The following is a 6,752-nucleotide window of genomic DNA, read 5'->3' on the forward strand; positions in this document are numbered from 1 at the left end:
GCAAACATCTATGTTCATCACACAAATACAGCCCCGGGTGGGGATCGAACCCACGACCTCTGGCTTGGAAGGTAGGGCCACTACCAAGTTACCAACCAAGCCAACCGGCCAGATAAGTTAAAGTTTCTCTTATGCCTAAATAAGAGATAAAAAAACAGTAGAGTTCATTTTGCATTATAACACCAATGTTTAATAAAATTCCAAACCACATGACATTTGATATAAAAAAAAATTAAAAAAGATTTTCCTAATTTTATTTAATCTGTAATAATGGTATAATCTGTGGCAGGCGCTCGAGCGGGTGATTTGCTTAAATAAGAAGCCTGCCAGCTGCTCACATCATCGATCGAGTATATGCGAAGGAGTGCCTATGTCGGGTGAGCTTTTTTTTATTACATTCTAAATCATAAAACCTAAAAGAATAAAACCTATCCTATGTGTTAATCCAAGTAACCCTCTATATGTGTGCTTAATTTCATTATAATCGGTTCAGTAGTATTTGCGTGAAAGAGTTTCGCATTTATAATATTAGTAGGATAGGATAGGATGGAGGATAGGAAGGAGGAGGATAGAAATTGGAAGTATTTCTTGCAGTAAATCATAGAAATACAGGTATTTATTATTTCTCAAACTAGGTCAGCTCGGCCTTCCAACTTGCTACGTTTTGTAAAAGTTTTTCCAGTAAGTTACCCATTGTAAAATAAATGTATTGTTTATAAATGTTATTTACACGGACTATTTTATCAATTTTAATTTTTATGGTAATTATGATTATGCGATACATACTAAACTTATAATCTATGGTAATAAAAAATATTAAAATATTATAGGTACCTAACCTATTTAATTATTTACCAATTTAATATATGGATGGAACATTATTATAAGCTATACCATGTTACAATACTTTACAGTACTCCAAAATTAATAATGCGCATGCAAATCTTCGCTAATAATTGTCGTATTTCCAAAATGTATTTCATTTGACTAAACAAATTTTACTAAATTATGCATGAAGAAAATGCATTTAAACACTCTATATACATATCGTCTTCGGACGCTCCGGGAATATGACAGTTACCGAACTGTGACGAAGAATTCTATGTGCACTAACACTTTTGGAGTACTGTACTGTGTACAATGTACATGAATGTTGTTGTTATTAACCTGCTGTGTCCCAATGGTGGGCAAAGGCCTCCCCAAGGCTCATTGAATGAACTGTTTATAATTCATTTTCATATTGTTATGAAATTAAGAAAATCATACAATGGGTACATACAATAATATTGATAATTATTTGTATCTTCAAATGTGAATAGTAACCTAATAAGTATTTGAAGCATGTAAGCACGCAAAAATCATACCATTTATTCGGCCGTTTTTGAGTTATTTGTATATAAAGAACAAACTAAAAAAATTGACGTTTTCTTATATAAATAGATAGGTATAAAGATTATCTTTATGTATTCGGTTTTATATAGAGCTAATCTATTTAACATCAATCAGTGGTTTCTGAATCGTCTCATACGGGCTCCTTGTTCTATCTTAGGAAGCTATCGATTGACGGAATTTTGTATTAAATCCAGTTTCTGGAAATACAATCAATTTCAATTAATAGTTCCATGAAATGAGATGGATAAAGGTTTTGTGTTCATTTTGTTTTTATTTGCAAGTTGATTGTTTAAGTGTGTACCTATGTATAAAAAACAGATGATAATAAAAATTAAAATAGATAATAAAAACACACAACAATAAAATACGCTTACATTTATGAAATTATTGCATTGTCTCCCATCCTTAATAGGTGTACAAAGTTCGAATAAAATCTGTCTGTTTAAAGTGGGTCAAAATCGAGTCTGAAGGAGTTGGTAACTTACAAACATATAGGTGAAGCTAATAAAATGAAAAATGAATGAATAAAAAATGAATAAATGAATGAATACTGTGTACTTAAATTTACTACGACGAATACTTACGACTACGACTACGACGAATACTTACGACTTACGAATACGACGAATGAAATTCAAATTTGAAAGCAATACGACAAATGAATTATCGTAAATATTAAATGTATTGTGACGATTCGAAAGCTCTTCTAAAAGAAGTCTACTTGAATAATAGTTCTAAGATAAATACGTGGAAACTCATACTTTTGAGGTCATTGCTACTTGTTGCATTGTTCTACTTTTTTCTTTTTCCTTCTATCATCATCATCATCATCATCATCAGCCCATATACGTTCCCACTGCTGGGACACGGGCCTCCTATGAGGGTACAGGCCATAATCCACCACGCTGGCCAAGTGCGGGTTGGCGGATGACACATGTCGTCGAACTTTTTTTTTTTTTTTTTAATTCTTCGACATGTCGGTTTCCTCACGATGTTTTCCTTCACCGTTCGAGCAGTGGTGATGTTACAACATGCGCAGATAAATTGAAAAATCAATTTATTTCCTGCGCGCTCGCCTGGTCTCGAACCACGGACTTATCGATTCGAAGTCCGAGGTCTCACCACTGAGCCACCACTGCTCAAACACACTGTTCCTTCTATCAGAGAACGGTTATTGCCATCATTATATTTTACGAATTAATAATAATAACAATAGCTTATAATATGAGCTTTTAAATAGCAATACGGAAATTGAAAATTCAGATTAAAAACTAAAATTGAGAGCAAATATTGAATTATGTATTTTGACGATTCAAAAGCGCTCAAAGTACCTAAAGTATATTTTTAAAACTTTGATTCTATAATACATAATTTTTATAACACGTGTATAAATAAATTTAAAAATTACACATAGGTATAGAATAATTCAAAGATCAAGGATTACAAAACAAGTTTGTTACCAAAGTCCTTCATTGTTCCAAAATTTATTACCTTAAACTAAGAACACATTTAGTTTGGTTAAACACTGCCTAATTTCAGGTAGAAAATTTTCAAGAATTTCAACAAAACAAATAAATTTCATTACTTTTGCTTAACCGGCCAATCTGAATATTACTTCTCTATAGTCGTAATTTACCAAGTTACAATGCAGTTAAGGAAAAATATTAAAATTACATAATTTGTAGGTACCTTATTTCACTGTTACAAAGTTTACGTGACATATTAATACGATAATATTAATATGTCACGTAAACTGTAAAATACGGGCAATTAGAATACGTATTTAAAATGGTAGTTTTATAAATAAAATAAATAAAAAAAATCTATTGCACACACAAAACAAAACAAAATCAAACAAAAATAATACACAAACAATGAAGCGGTACAAATTTATACATTATTCGACGAATAAGTTTTAACCAAGGATTGAAAAATCAGCCCTAAAAATAAATTTATTAGAATAACGCGCCGAATTCAAATTCAATTTGATACGCTTTCATCATTGTTCAAGCAAAAGTATAACAAAATATTGAAACTGGATAAAAAATGTATTTTTATCCAGTTTCAATTAAATTTGTATTGCATTTAATTGCTTTGAGTAATACAAAAGGATTCCCTATAAAAGGTTATTACGACTGGCGTTGTAGTTATGTAAAACTTTGTGTTCCTTTGCAACACTGTTAAATCGTTTGCAGTCTTACCCTCTGCATGAAATATTAAAATTTAATCATGCAAAGTTTTTTATTAGCGTTCCTTTGATGTTTTATAGTTAATTTTACTTTTAATCTCGAGAGTCAAGCTTTTAAAATGTAATTTATAAAACTCTAGAACAGGTGAATCATCTTTTATATCTTTGTAATGGAGCGGTTGGTAAATAGTCATGGAATCTATGTATGCAGAGAAGAACAAAATAATATTTTGATAGTCTTTATCACACCGGGTAACTATTTTTTTAAACTTGCCTCTAATAGAAAATTCGTAACTGAAAACTGTGTATAGAAAGGACAACTTTATTTATTTATTTATTCATCAATTACCTTTACAGCATTAACCTAATGCGGTACTGACTAAACTATATCATCTATTACCTAATTATAGAATAAAATTGAGATTTGTGATATTTAATACAATGTTTAGGAATAGAAATGAAGCATTCGTAACATTGATTCTCATATTCAATTATTATTTGCATTTATTAGTTTTAGTGCCCTTACGCACTAGCGGTTAACCGCCGGGGCGGCTAACCGCGCGGTTAGCCGCTTTCCCATTAATATGCAACCGCTTTATGATTAGTGCGTACAATCATAAGCGGTTGCATATTAAAATGGGAAAGCGGCTAACCCCGCGGTTAGCCGCCCCCGCGGTTAACCGCTAGTGCGTAAGGGCACTAAAGGTACAAAATATTAGTTTACTAATAATTATTGCAAATTGAACTAAGCCCCTCCGGGAACGGTCCTGAAACATTCGCATTTCGCCCCTATAAAAAGTCAGCATAAAAACTGTTGATATTTCAATCTCTGAAGAGAATCCCCTATAATATTATGATTGTCGACTCAACTTTTAAATGACTTCAGCATGAAGCCTGAATGAAAACTTCCGTAGTTTTTTCCTCTTAAATTCATGTTTGGACTCCATACAAATGCAGTTTTAAATAATAAAGAATAGTTTTAAACATTTTTTTATTAGAAAAGTCAATATTATAAATTACCTAGTTAGTTATAAAATATCAATAATACTTTCTACTAATATATTAAATACGAAAGTTTGTTAGGATGGTTGTAGGTATGTGTAGGTATGTATGTATGTTTATTAGATACTCTTTTACGCAAATACTGATGAACCGATTAAAATGAAATTTAGCACACATGTAGAGAGTTACTTGGATTAACACATGGGATACGTTTTATCTCTTAAACCCCACGGGAACGGGAACTATGCGGGATTTTCTTTTAAAACGCGGGTGAAGCCGCGGCCCGAAAACTAGTATAATCTAAACGTCGATCTTATAAAGATTTTATGAGATCATCAAGAATCAAGAGGCTGGTTAATTATGCCTTAATAATATTGATAGATTACATGTAGCTTCTTCTTTAGGCGCGTAGAGTTAAATTTAAAGACCGAGTCATGCCTATACCGTTAAATCGTGGAGTAAGGCAGCAAAGAAGTTTCACTTTTGACACGTGTGCTCGGCACACACGCTCTTTTTTATTTGTCTAAGGCCCGATTTTTCAATGCTTGGATAAAACTTATCCGTCCGATAAAGTATTACACGATAATATTAATATGTTACGTAAACTGTCAAATACGGGCAATTGAATACGTTTTTAAAATGGTAGTTATAAAACTACCTATAAAATATGTATAAACATTATTCGACGAATAAGTTTTAACCAAGGATTGAAAAATCAGCCCTAAAAATAAATTTATAAGAATAACGCGCTGAATTCAAATTCAATTTGATACGCTTTCATGATTGTTCAAGCAAAAGTATAACAATAATATATTTTTTATCCAGTTTCAATTAAATTTGTATTGCATTTAATTGCTTTGAGTAAAATAAATCCAGTTGTTAAATAACACTCACATTTTCGCAAAAGAGAATTATTTTCATGTAGCTATTTTCTGTTGTTGTTATTATTTTACATAATAAAACTTATAACTACATAATGAACATTTCACGTACTGTTATCACCAATGAGAAGAATTCATTCCAATTCCACTTTGAATGTGTTATGATTATTTATTTATGATACCTATAACTTTATAACATAAATATAATTTAATTTAGGGATGTAACGATACATGATTTTGCCGATACGATACCGATACCGATATTTGTAGTAATGTATCGGCGATACCGATATCGATGGCTTGGTAGAAAAATAAATAGTGAATTATTCATAAAAAGTTACCAACATTTAACAGAGACTCAACTGGTAATCATATTCTTTTAAATAAAAATGCCAAATCAAAAAACAACAAAACCATTTATTTTAGTATTATTATTTTACAAAGTCAGTTAAACTTTAAGTAATACACATAGATACAATCAGTACGGTCTAATAAAAGTTTACTATTGGTAGAGTTTTTTCAGAAAACAAAGTGCGCACGCGCGGGCGGCCTCCCGCATCGTTCATTGGGCGCGGTTTTTTGAATTGTTTGATATCGGTATCGGTTGTTTTATTATCGGCGATACTGATATATCGGCCTGCTGATTATATCGGCTGATACTTCGGTATCGGTATCGATATCGTTACATCCCTAATTTAATTATAATAAAAACAAATGACGTTATTTTTTGTCAAAGGAAAGAGCATGACCACAATCCCGCCTGTTGTTAAGCTAAGACGTGGTCTAAGATCCTATAGCTGTATAGCGATTTCTTTCAGACAACGAGACGTTGATTACTATCTAACAATTTATTTTGTCCACAGAACTGGGTCCAAATGGGACTCTGGCAAGGCGACCTACATGCAACTGTCGAATCAAGAATGGCGAGGGCAGTGGCAAGTGCTCAACTACCTCTATAAAGCAAATAAACATGCTACACCCGAATAGCATCAACAAGAATACGAATAGACGCTCCCCGTCTGTACGTTCCAGACTTTACTAAACCTTCGAGGAGGAACTAAACTTTTTCTCTTATTTTTATCGTGATCAGCATAAGTATATTGCTCGCGCAAGCACACAGGCTGCCTATGCGGGTTTAGGCGTAAAACCACGCTGAAGTGCATGTCTTCGGACATGCCGGTTTTCTTAAACGGTTGCAGTTGTGGTGATTCATATTATAAAAAACGACGTGTGGCACTCGGGGACTGCCGCGGTAAAGCTATTGCATGCTATGCATTCAAGCCACACCT

General features: G+C 32.6%; 1 pseudogene; it reads left to right on the top strand.

The window, feature by feature from the left end:
• Positions 1–6,548, top strand: part of LOC123693193 — a 28,100-nt pseudogene extending 21,552 nt beyond the window's left edge.
• Positions 6,549–6,752: the final 204 nt, after the last annotated feature.

The sequence above is a fragment of the Colias croceus genome, chromosome 7, assembly GCF_905220415.1.
Source record: "Colias croceus chromosome 7, ilColCroc2.1".
Taxonomy (NCBI): Eukaryota; Metazoa; Arthropoda; class Insecta; order Lepidoptera; family Pieridae; genus Colias; species Colias croceus.